The sequence below is a fragment of the Homarus americanus genome, unplaced genomic scaffold, assembly GCF_018991925.1.
Source record: "Homarus americanus isolate GMGI-L3 unplaced genomic scaffold, GMGI_Hamer_2.0 scaffold54679, whole genome shotgun sequence".
NCBI classification, from domain to species: Eukaryota; Metazoa; Arthropoda; class Malacostraca; order Decapoda; family Nephropidae; genus Homarus; species Homarus americanus.
In genome coordinates, this window is record NW_024722701.1 from 1,138,514 (window position 1) to 1,152,194 (window position 13,681).

Here is a 13,681-nt window from a genome sequence, read left to right on the forward strand (position 1 = left end):
GGTGGTTGAGGGTGATAGCCGGGTAGTGGTGATGGGTGGTTGAGGAGTGATGAGTGGTGGTGATGGGGGGGTGGTTGAGGGTGGTGATGGGTGGTAGTGGGTGTCACCTCGTGTATTATGTTGTTATGTGTCTGTGTGGCTTTGTAGTGATTCATAAGTGTTCTGTGTGCGTGTGTGTGTGTTAGAGCTTTACCTTGTGTTAACAGCTAAGGTCAAACAGTCAGAGATGAAGGTCACATGCTGTACGATATCCTCCCCATGTTTCCTTAATCCTGTTGCCAGCCGTACGGTGCCTCAGTGACGCTACACCAGATTAAACAATAAAACTCAAATTTACGAGAAAAAACGTTATATATTATTTTTTTAACATATATACATGATGATAAAATGTTAAGTATATATAATTAACACTCAGGTGAATGTGATATATGGATAAATGAGTTTGTTGAAGACTTTACCCATCTCGAGAGCCAATGGTCAGGTGCACAGTACAGTATGTATACGGATGGTGTATCATTGACCAAGGATACATCACTTATTTTGGGTATACATAAGAGCTTCGGTGTATGAGTTGTATTTTATGGTTTATTATTAAGAACTTAGGTGTATTAACTGTAGTTTTTTGACATTGAATTATGTAGAAGAGTTTTTATGTCAGAGGTGGAATATGAGTGATATAGTGTTGGAACTTTTATTGTGTATGTTCTACGGATTGGATTATTATTATTATTGTTGTTGTTGTTGTTCCCTTAGCTCCGTCTTTTTCATCCTCTCTGTCTATCATCTTGTCCTCCTCCTCCTCCTCCTCACCCTCCTTCACTTCGTCTTCCTCCTCATTGAAACTCTTCTTTCCCCTCCTCCAAACTCCTCGTCCTCCTCCTTCAAACTCGCATGCCTCCTTCTCTCGCCTTCCTCCTCCTCCTACACCTCCTCTCGTCTTTCCCCTCCTCCTCCTCCCACGTCTTCTTCCTCCTCAGGTCATATCCTCCTGACCTTTGACCTCATATACACCAAACCTTCCTCAGGGTACAGCTCACCTTCCTCAGGGTACAGCTAAACCTTCCTCAGGGTACAGCTAAACCTTCCTCAGGGTACAGCTAGCGTCCAGGATATTAAAATAAAAGCTAATGTTTGCGACCCTCAAATTGCTTCATAAACGCACGACAAAAGAATCTGAAACTCTTCCTTAACGTAAGAAAACTGTGAAATTCATAAGGAAAATATATAAGATTACTAAATTGTCCGTTCATTGTCTTTTGAGTTGAGACTGAGTTAACCCTCCTTTTAGATGACTGGCATTTAAAGGTAAATGTTTCTGGGAAGGGATGTCATTGATTCTAGAGTCTGTTCAATTTATGTTCATATTCGTTCATTTTTACTGGGGGTTTAATTAGACATAGATGATCATTGTTTGGTTAGCACATTAAGTCCGTATGTATGAGCCGTTGTTATTGACCAGAAAGACGTAGTGGAGGCCTTTGAAATGTGGTGTTATAGACGAATGTTAAGAATAAACTACACTGACAGGAAACAAATGAAGAAAAATACTTGAAATGTATAAAACAAGAAAAATTAGATACTTTGATTATATAATTGGAGATGAGGGAATAATAACAGAAATATTAATAGGAAAAGTTGAGGGTAGGAGGGCCAGGGGAAGGCAGAGACTGGGATGGGTGAATGACATTAAAAACTGTACTCCCAGAGAGAGAGTTACATAACCTCAGAGGATTGGTAAAAGAAGTCCCCGAATGTTTAGAGTGTGGAGGACTGTGGTAGCCAACCCTCAGATATATGGACGATACTCTGATTGATTGATTGGAGAGGGGGAGAGGGAGAGGGAGGGGGAGAGGGAGGGGGAGAGGGAGGGGGAGAGGGACCTTAATGTAAGACTCTCTAAGAATCTTGGTCCATTGGCTGTGATAGTGTCACTGGTGGAGAGGCTCAGTTATGAAGGCTTGTGTGAAGTTGCGTCATCTCCCGGAACACCGTGGGAAAGGACACAGGTTGGGTCTGGCTCCTGACAGCTGCCTCACACTCTCTCTAGTCTCTTTGTTTCCTCAGCCAACTGTTGTTATCCCGCTTTAGTGAGATAAATATATGGTTGTAGTATAACCCTGATGTCTTAAGCCTCCATATGTTCGCTGGTTCAGGTGTGGTCGCTGCCAGGAAAGATGAAGCGATCTGGTTGAGCCCAGATTCTTTCTACTCCTACTGTATTTCAGTTTCATCACTTTTCCTTCAACCCCTAATAATCTTCTTTCACCTCATAACTAAAGACTAAGTACCGTACTTCATCAGTTGCCCCGACGACAGGACACGGGTCACATTGGGTCGCTTCTCATCCACGCTCCTCTGTTATTTCCCAATACCTGGTGTGTCCCTCAGCCAGAGGTGAACGAACCTATATGTCACTCCCGCAGGTGTGAATAAGTCAACCTCCTTGTACTGAACTAAACAATATATTGGTGCACCATAAACTAGCTATTGTCTGCTGCAAAATTCATATAAAAACAGACACTGAAATTTATCACTGAGGTAGCGTGTTTCCAGGCTGTATTTCACTCAAAACACACACACACACACACACACACACACACACACACACACACACACACACACACACACACACACACACACACACACACACACACACACACACACCAATAGCTGTCTCGGGCGTTTGGAAATACACCTCACAGTAATAGAGACATATATAGTGAAGTCTAGTCATATATAATCCTGTAGTAATGGTTGCATGGCTTTCACTATTTCACCTCACTGTCTATTTCTTCTTCTTTAACAACCTCTACCACCTTCCCCTCTTACACCTCATACCGATATCTGTTAACGCCGTCATCGTGAGTGTCATATATACCTGTTACCTCCTGTTGTTACTGTTGCTGCCGTTGACTTACATAGTTGAGAAGACAATGAACCTCAGGTATTGAAGGACAAACGCTGGTCGCTCCCGGGGATCTGTGTGTGTGTGTGTGTGTGTGTGTGTGTGTTACTAATAGCTGCCACAGTAATACGACATCTCCTCTCTTGCTATTACCACTATTTGTACAAGCAAACAAATGACTCACCACCAACTGAACATTGCCCTCCTGAGGTAAAGCCATTCGGAGTTACATTGATAAACTACCATAATAAATAACAGTGACCTAAAATACTCAAATACATAGAGATAATGAGGTCAAAGTTTAACCTTAAATATCTCATGGAAGTATTTAATAGATTAGCTAAAAAAATGCGCTTAATAGCATCAAAGGAATGTGTTGTATGGTTAACTGGGACGGAAAAAGCTTAACTGGGACGGGAAAAGCTTAACTGGGACGGAAATTGAGGTAAAAATTAAAAGGCGTATAATCAAGCATATTTTAGAGAAGAATTTAAAAACAAAAGAATGGGTTTAATGTTGTCAAAGGAACGCGTAACAGTGAGGGGAAACGGAACTAAGAACAAACAAACATTAGGTATGTACTCACGCAGTCACTCTAATGTTGAATTGTATACACGGGATTGACAGCTCTGTTTACATTGTACTTACAGAAAACCTAGAGTCCACACATACTGATTTTATTCCAGAGATTATAATTGTATATACTTTTCGCACTTTATAAACAAAATGCTCTTATTAACACTTATGATGATCCCTTAATTTGTAAATACTAATCTTATTATATTTATGACTCTATCCCTAATTACAAATCGTTAGTGAATATATTCCTGTGGCATTTAAAAACAAAATCTCATCGCCATTGTACCTGTTGGGAATTTTCGACATTCAAATTTGTCATAAAACATTTGACAAAAGTTTAAATAATTGCGTTTCTCACAACTCCAACAAAATATATACTATATATACTTTTTTATTGTAACAAAATCGTGATATTAAAAGAATTCTTTCACTGTATGTATTTACACAAAACAAATAATTGGAGATGGTAGAATATTTAGGCATTTTAGTGAGAAGGATTTTATTTCAACTTATATTATGAGTAAGATAAAGGTGGGTGGGGTGGGGTGGGGTGGGGGCGTATACAGCACTCCCAAGAGACTACCCATCTCTACCTAGCATTTGTGACTCCACGGATCCCAGAATTCCAATTAAAACATATCAATCAACGCTCGACGCACAATACGAAAAATTAAACTTATTTTAAAACTCTCAAAATACTCCAGAAAGTCTTTTATTTTCACTCTCCAAACATCAAGCAGACAAAATATACGATCGGAGAGAGAGAGAGAGAGAGAGAGATCTACAGAGGCTACATTTCCTGCCTTCAAGGTTAGACCGTAAATAACACTGAATGCGAGACAATATTTTTTCTTCTCTATTTTCCTCAGCTTATTTTGTGCAAATATCATCAAGGTGATGACCAGTAGAGGCAGGTAGGTGGCCACTACAGGTAGGTAGGTGGCCACTAAAGGTACGTAGGTGGCCAGTACAGGTAGGTAGGTGGCCACTAAAGGTACGTAGGTGGCCAGTACAGGTAGGTAGGTGGCCACTAAAGGTAGGTAGGTGGCCAGTACAGGTAGGTGGTGGCCAGTACAGGTAGGAATGGCCAGTACAGGTGGTGGGGGCACTAAAGGTGAGGTAGGTGGCCAGTACAGGTGGGTAGGTGGCCACTAAAGGTGGTAGATGGCCAGTACAGGTGGTAGGTGGCCACTAAAGTCAGGTAGGTGGGTGCAGTACAGGTGGTGGGTGCCACTAAAGGTGGGTAGATGGCCAGTACAGGCAGGTGGGTGGCCTAAGGTAGTAGATGGCCAGTACAGGTAGGTAGGTGTACTATAGTAGTGGATGGCCAGTACAGTTGGGGGGCCACTAAGGTAATGAATGGCCAGGTAGATGGCCAGTACAGGGTAGTGGCCACTAAAGGTTGGTCACTATAGGTGAGTAGGTGGCCACTAAAGGTAGTAGATGGCCACTACAGGTAGGTAGATGGCCACTAAATGTAGGTAGATGACCATCAGAGGCAGGGGATGGCCTTCAAACCTGAATCACTAAGTCAGGGTGGTGGGGGTGGTGGCTTAACGGAGGTAGTCAAAGCCTCTATCACTCATTAAGCCAGTGATAAAAGCTTCGATTAATTGTTCTTATAAAGACGTACAAAAAACACATTCATTGTTCCACTCGTTGCCAATAATGGAGTAAAAACATATTAATCAGAAGTTAAATAAAACATCGAAATTATGTACTGCATTTAAGGTCTATTTTGGGATGATGAGGTGAGGCCATATCACCCTTATAAGTAACGTTAATTAATATTCCCGAAGCAGCAGATGTAGGAGTGGCATCATGTAAACAAACATTAATAGTCTTTACCTCGACTTACTGAACACTTTAAGAAATCTTCGCTATAATAACTCTCTTAAGCATTAATCCCAGCCTTGAAATGAATAGAAATTATTTATGATTAATAAGGATTTGCCTGGCACTGTAATTACGACGTTGGATATAATATAACTTGACTTTCAGTGTAATGAGGTGGAGAAAAATCGTTATTATGTTGGGTTAAGTTACGTTTTTCTTTCGATTATATGTAAAGTTCGGTTAGGTTAGGTTTCTGTAATTACAACATTTACAACTAATCAATACTATATTTTAGGTTAATTTACAACTAATCTATCATATTTATGGTGATTACACTCACAACTAATACCAATTACATTTAAAAGGCTTATAAACGTTCCCTATGTTATTGAGAAAGGTAACCACTGTATTTATTTACCTGTGTTTACAAACTTTCGTAAATCAAAGGTTGTTCTTCACACTGACTTATGAAAACACATCAATCTGAACACCTTTGTAACCTAACCTAACCTAACTTTTGTAACCTAACCTAACCTAACCTTTGTAACCTAACCTAACCTAACCTTTGTAACCTAACCTAACCTAACCTTTGTAACCTAACCTAACCTAACCTTTGTAACCTAACCTAACCTAACCTTTGTAACCTAACCTAACCTAACCTTTGTAACCTAACCTAATTAATTTTTTTTCTTATTTTATCGTGGGAAAAATCGTAAGATATAAATTATTACAAATTACGATGGAACTTTGGACGTCTGTGTGTATTATGTAGGAACACGTACACCACGCACACACACACACACACACACACACACACACACACACACACACGCACACGCACACACACCATCACCTCGACCTTAAACAATATCGAAAAACAATTCCCAAACATCACAGCAGTCTGAAAGTGTGGTGCTAGTGTGGTGGTGGTGATGGTGTGTTGGTAGTGTGGTAGAAATGTAATGGTAGTGTGGTGGTAGTGTGGTAGTAGTGTGGTGGTAGTGTGATAGTAGCGTGGTTGTGTGGTAGTAGTGTAGTGGTAGTGTGGTGGTATTTTGGTAGTAGTGGTGGTAGTGGTGGTAGTGGCGTTAGTTGTGGTTGTGTGGTGGTAGTGGCATTAGAAAGGTGTGGGCGGTAATGTGGGTAGGAGTGGTAGTGTGGTGGTAGTGTAGCGGTAATGTAGTAATTGTGTGTGGTAATGTGGTAGCAGTGGTAGGAGTGGTTGTGTGGTGGTAGTGGCGTTAGTTGTGTAGTGTGGTGGTAATGTAGTAGTTGTGCAGTGGTAATGTGGGTAGCAGGGTAGGAGTGGTAGTGTGGTGGTAGTGGCGTTATTGTGGTAGTGGTGGTAATGTAGTACCAGGTAGTGGTAATGTGGTAGTAGGAGTGTGGTGGTAATGTAGTAGTTGTGTAGTGGTAATGTGGTAGCAGTGTGGTAGGAGTGGTAGTGTGGTGGTAATGTAGTAGTTGTGTAGTGGTAATGTGGTAGCAGTGTGGTAGGAGTGGTAGTGTGGTGGTAATGTAGTAGTTGTGTAGTGGTAATGTGGTAGCAGTGTGGTAGGAGTGGTAGTGTGGTGGTATAACTCTCTACCACAACTTTTGGACTAATGTTTATATCACCACCAGAAACAAGTTTAATTTATTGTTCCAAACTATATGACTGTGAGGGGAGTTAGGGGCACTTACTGAGGGGGGCGCTACTGTGGGGGAGGGGCGTTAACTGTGGGAGAGGGCGCTACTGGGGGAGGTGCTACTGTGGGGGAAAGGCTTTACTGAGGGGAGGGATGTTTACTGTGGGGGAAGGGGTGCTGGCCTGTGGGGAGGGGTAAGCTATCAGGGGAGAGGGGTGCTACTGTGGGGGAGGGGCGTTAATCAGGAGAGCAAGGCCACTGTGGGGGAGGGAAGCATTGTGGGGGAGTAGGCTATCAGGAGAGGGCGCTATCAGAGGGGAGGGCGTTAACTGGGAGAGTGGCGCTACTGTGGGGGAGGTGCTGCATTGTGGGGAGGAAGCATTGTGGGAGAGAGGGCAACAGGGGGGAAAGGCGCTTTACTGAGGGGGAGGGGTGTTTACTGTGGGGGAGATAGATAGATAGATAGATAGATAGATAGATAGATAGATAGATAGATAGATAGATATAGATAGATAGATATCCATTTCGTTCATCAACTCAAATTAAATAGATTTAAATATAGGATCCGATATATCCGGCTAATGCAACAGTCAATAACGAACTCGCTTACCGGGGATCCAAAAACCAGGTGAATTAACAGCTGAAATACAGTGTAATGAGTGTGTGTGTGTGTGTGTGTGTGTGTGTGTGTGTGTGTGTGTGTGTGTGTGTGTGTGTGTGTGTGTGTGTGTGTGTGTGTTCATCCACTGTGGCGTTCATTGACTCCTAAACTCCCCCATCAATAAACTCCAATTAAGGTATTCTACATTATATTCCCCGGCAATATTATAAAACCCAAACTTTATTATTTCCATCACTATTCCCTCGAGCCTTGGCAAAATGTCCAATTACTGACGAAAAGCTGACAGTCCTGACGTTGTTCCAGTCTGACATAGCAGGGAGGAATTTTGTTTTTTATTTGATGGCAAAAGGAAGTATTTTTTTTTTAATCCCACTCATTGTTCTTCCTTGTTCTTCTTTGTTCAGTGTTATATTAGGATGGAACTATAACACCCGGAAAAAACCTGCCATGTTTGGTTGGGTCACTCTGGGTAATACCATTCTCATGTTTGTAACCGGGCCAGGACTCGAACTCAGGACATAATAGTGAGAGGTACACGCTCTAACACTATACCATCAATATCGTGGCACCATACAGCGTTGTGGCACCATAGTGAGTGTGTGTGTGGGGGGAGGGGTGGATGGTGTGGGTGTGAATGATGTGGGTGTGAATGATGTGGGTGTGGATGGTGTGGATGAGAATGTTGTGGATGTGGATGATGTGGATGTGGATGATGTGGGTGTGGATGATGTGGGTGTGGATGGTGTGAATGAGGATGATGTGGGCGTGGGTGAGGATGGTGTGGATGTGGGTGGGCGAGCTGTGAGTGGGTACAAAATAATGATGATAGGTGAGGAGCCATGAGGTGAGGAGCCATGAGGTGAGGAGCCATGAGGTGAGGAGTTATGAGAGCGTCTGGTTATTAATATATAATGAATTTACACACCTATACCTGTACTGTAGCACGCCACCTTCCCTCCTACCACACCCTCCCTCCCTCCCTCCACACCCTCCCTCCCTCCACACCCTCCCTCCTCCACCCTCCCTCCCTCTCTCTCCTCCACACCTCTCTTTTCTTAGTTCTCCACGCTCATTCCTTCTCTCTACACCCTTCTTCTCTCCCCTCTCTCCTCCTTCTCTCCTCATCACCCTCCCTCTCCCTCCCTCCTTCTCTCCCCTCATCACCCTCCTTCTCTCCCCTCATCACCCTCCTTCTCTCCCTCATCACCCTCCTTCTCTCCCCTCATCACCCTCCTTCTCTCCTCCTCATCCACCCTCCTTCTCTCCCCTCATCACCCTCCTCTCCCTCATCACCCTCCTTCTCTCCCTCATCACCCCTCCTTCTCTCCCCTCACCCTCCTTCTCTCCCTCATCTCCTTCTCTCCCTCATCACCCTCCTTCTCCCTCCTCATCCACCCTCCTTCTCTCCTCATCACACCCTCCTTCTCTCCCTCATCACCCTCCTTCTCTCCCTCATCACCCTCCTTCTCTCCCTCATCACCCTCCTTCTCTCCCGCATCACCCTCCTTCTCTCCCTCATCACCCTCCTTCTCTCCCTCATCGCCCTCCTTCACCTCCACCATCATCATCGCTGGCCGCCACCAAGCATCCATCTTGTGTAAAAATAAAGCCAAAACTAAGAAAAGAAACACGAGTCTAATAATCTCATTAGCTCTTAATAAATGGCTCATTAGTGCTCATTATAAGTCTCATTACATATCTAGTTCATTTTTCTCATTAATAAGATGTTAAACGAGTCATTAATTACATTGTTCTTTCGTTAACTGTTTTCTTAAGTATAGCACCAAATATTTTAATTATCTCGTTAAATGTATCGCTAATTGTCTCGTTATAGACTTCGTTAAATGTCTCGATCAAGATAAGGGAATACGGGGAGAGAATTCAGAACGTTGATCAAGGCAGCTTCACTCCTCTAGTGTTCACAACCTCTGGAGGGATGGGACCAAGTGCAAGATGTTTCTACGCCAGACTCGCGGAGGTGATCTCCGAACAGAAGCAGCAGCCCAGAAGTTATGTTACAGCCTGGATGAGATGTCGACTGTCCTTCTCTCTCCTTAGGTCGGCTTTGGTCTGCTTCAGGGGAACGAGAGCATCTGCCCCAAAGCCGACAACAGTTGCAGATATTGACTATGAGGCAACAGTCACTGAATGCCGCATAGATCTGCAGCTCAACTAACTCAACACAGCTATGATAGCTACTTATGTATTAGGATATTTAATATTAAGGTAATAAAATGGTGGCGAAGGTGTGGCTATTGGGGGAGGCTGGAGGAAAAAAAAATATTAATAAGGTCTCAGATCAACACCAGAGTATCAGGTATCAAATTGAATCACAAATACTGTACCTAAGGAGCACCACAAGGCAATTAACTGAGACCCATTTAATTTACGACTGCGGTTAACGAGTTCGCTTGTAATGTGTCAATCTCCATCAAAGTTCGTCAAGGTAATCTCGCTGTGGTTGGTGTTATCAGTGTCCCTCTAAAGTTTAAACTGATTATACAATGAAGCTTTGTTAATATGGCAGAGGGAAGAGGCGAAGTTTGTGAACATTATCCCAAACTAACAGTAATGTGTAGGATATGTTAGGTTAGATTAGGTTATGTTAGGTTAGATTAGGTTAGATTAGGTTAGATTAGGTTAGATTAGGTTAGATTAGGTTAGGTTAGATTAGGTTATGTTAGGTTAGATTAGGTTATGTTAGGTTAGATTAGGTTAGATTAGGTTAGATTAGGTTAGATTAGGTTAGGTAAGGTTAGATTAGGTTAGGTTAGATTAGGTTATGTTAGGTTAGATTAGGTTAGATTAGGTTAGATTAGGTTAGATTAGGTTAGATTAGGTTAGGTAAGGTTAGATTAGGTTAGGTTAGATTAGGTTATGTTAGGTTAGATTAGGTTAGATTAGGTTAGATTAGGTTATGTTAGGTTAGATTAGGTTAGGTTAGGTTAGGTTAGATTAGGTTATGTTAGGTTAGATTAGGTTAGATTAGGTTAGGTCATTACTAAGATCAATATATTCTTGTATAACACCTTTAGGGGTTGTACTGAAAGGGTTAATCATTATAAATCAATCAACTAACAAGAAGAATACCTGAGTGTTATTGGCCAGCGTAAAATACAAGCAGTTCATACACCATCCAACACAAACACTCATACCTTTCCACGCCACACACAAACACCTTCCCCACTCATTCCAGACACCTCCCAGCACACTCCAGACACCTCTCAACACACTCCAGACACCTCCCAGTACACCCCAGACACACACACCCTCCCCAACACATTCCAGACACCTCCCAACACACTCCAGACACCTCTCAACACACTCCAGACACCTCCCAACACACTCCAGACACCTCCCAACACACTCCAGACACCCCCCCCCTCCACATACACACTCTTCCCGGTATCAACTGTTTTTATCATTACGTTATTTGAGACAATGCCGTGGCTCCTGCCCCCCCACCTTCGCCCTTCACCCACCGTAAATATGGCAACGCCGCATGACTCACCGCCCCTCCCACCCCCCTCCACCAGTGACGGCCCACGTGAGAATAACATAAATCAATATTGTGATTTATATAAACTATCAAGGTGTAAATCACACATCTGCCTTGAGGTATAAGGGTGTAAATCACACATCTGTCTCGAGGTATAAGGGTGTAAATCACACATCTGTCTCGAGGTATAAGGGTGTAAATCACACATCTGCCTTGAGTTACTAGGCTGTAAATCACACAGTAATTAGATGTAAACAAAAATATTTACACACGAGCACAAGAACTGAACGAAGCGAATAAAATGGCCTTTGAAAACTAGAATGTCCAGTAATTATACAGAATTATACCAAAAATATACCAATTAAAAATCAATTATACGATTATGGTACAGATTATACAAGAAATTGCACACAATAATCTAATTCCACAATTTGTCCATCCCACTCATCTGTTTGTTCATCCCACTCATCTATTTGTCAATCCCCCTCATCTATTTGTCCACCCCACTCATCTATTTGTCCACTCCACTCATCTATTTGTCCACCCCACTCATCTATTTGTCAATCCCCCTCATCTATTTGTCCACCCCACTCATCTATTTGTCCATCCCACTCATCTATTTGTCCATCCCACTCATCTATTTGTCACTCATCTGTTGTCATCTCATCTATTTGTCACCATCCCCCACTCATCTATTTGTCCCTCCCTCATCTATTTGTCCACCCCACTCATCTATTTGTCCACTCCACTCATCTATTTGTCCACCCCACTCATCTATTTGTCAATCCCCCTCATCTATTTGTCCACCCCACTCATCTATTTGTCCACCCCACTCATCTATTTGTCCACCCCACTCATCTATTTGTCCACCCCACTCATCTATTTGTCCACCCCACTCCTGCACTGCGCATATCACCCAGCTGACCCTTACTTGACCCCACTCCACTAACCTCTAGCTAATCCCAATCAGCTAATCCCTACCCGAGCCCACTCTGCCAACCTCCCATTCAAACCCACTCATGCCAACCCCCCCACTCAACCTCCTCCTCTAACTCTCACCTCGACGCCCCTCTGCTAGGCTTCCCACTCTACATCCCCTCTAACTCTCACCTCCACGCCCTCTGCCAGGCTTCCCTCTACCTCCCCTCCCTCTAACTCTCCCACCTCCCTAATCCTCCTGCCTATCCCCCCCTCAACCTCCCCTCTCCTTAGCTTTCACCTCCACTTCCCTCTACCCCCCCTCTCCGCCCATGGTTCAACCGCTCCAGTGAACGAAGGTAAATAAGAGATGGGAAGCGGTCACTGCCCTTCTTGTATCACCATCATCACCACCATTAACTACACCATCACCACTACCTCCATCACCACCATCACCACCATCATCACCACTATTAACTCCATCATCACCACTACCTCCATCACCACCATCATCACCAACATTACCTCCACCATCACCACTACCTCCATCATCACCATATCACCACCATTAACTCACACCATCACCACTACCTCCATCACCACCATCATCCTACCATTACCTCCATCATCACCACTACCTCCATCACCACCATCTCACCACCATTACCTCCCACCATCACCCTGCCTCCATCACCACCATCATCACCACTATCACCACCATTACCTCCACCATCACCACTACCTCCATCCACCATCATCACTATCACCATCGTGCTCACCATCCTACCTCCATCACCACCATCTACCATCATCACCACCATTACCTCCACCATCACCACCATCATCACCACTATCACCACCATTACCTCCACCATCACCACTACCTCCATCACCACCATCATCACCACTATCACCACCATTACCTCCACCATCACCACTACCTCCATCACCACCATCATCATCACTACCACCACCACTCCACCAGCACCACCACTCCACCACCACCACAAGAGGGTACATGACTTGCTCTTCCGTGCCAAATTGAACTACTGTACTCGTATCATATGAAGATTAACCCCCTAGTTTATTTTACTTTAAAATAAACCTAATTTAACCTAACCTGACCTAATGGTATTCTAATCTAACATGAATATGATAACTTAACCCCTTGATTACGATAACTTAACCCCATGATTACGATTAACCCCATGATTACGATAACTTAACCCCTTGATTACGATAACTTAATGATTACGATAACTTAACCCCTTGATTACCTTAACCCCATGATTACGATAACTTAACCCCTTGATTACGATAACTTAACCCCTTGATTACGATAACCTAACCCCTTGATTACGATAACTTAACCCCTTGATTACGATAACCTAACCCCATGATTACGATAACTTAACCCCTTGATTACGATAACTTAACCCCTTGATTACGATAACTTAACCCCTTGATTACGATAATTTAGCCCCTTGATTACGATAACTTAACCCCTTGATTACGATAATTTAACCCGATGAATACAATGACTTAAGTTCTTGAAATATAATGACGAATAAGGTTAGCATCGTAGTCAAGGGATTAAAAAGATCTTACTCAACAGGACTCAAGAGTGACGATGACGTACTCAAGAGGATAAGTACGTCTCTTTATCCCCCGCCAAGAGGAACACAATCTTAAGA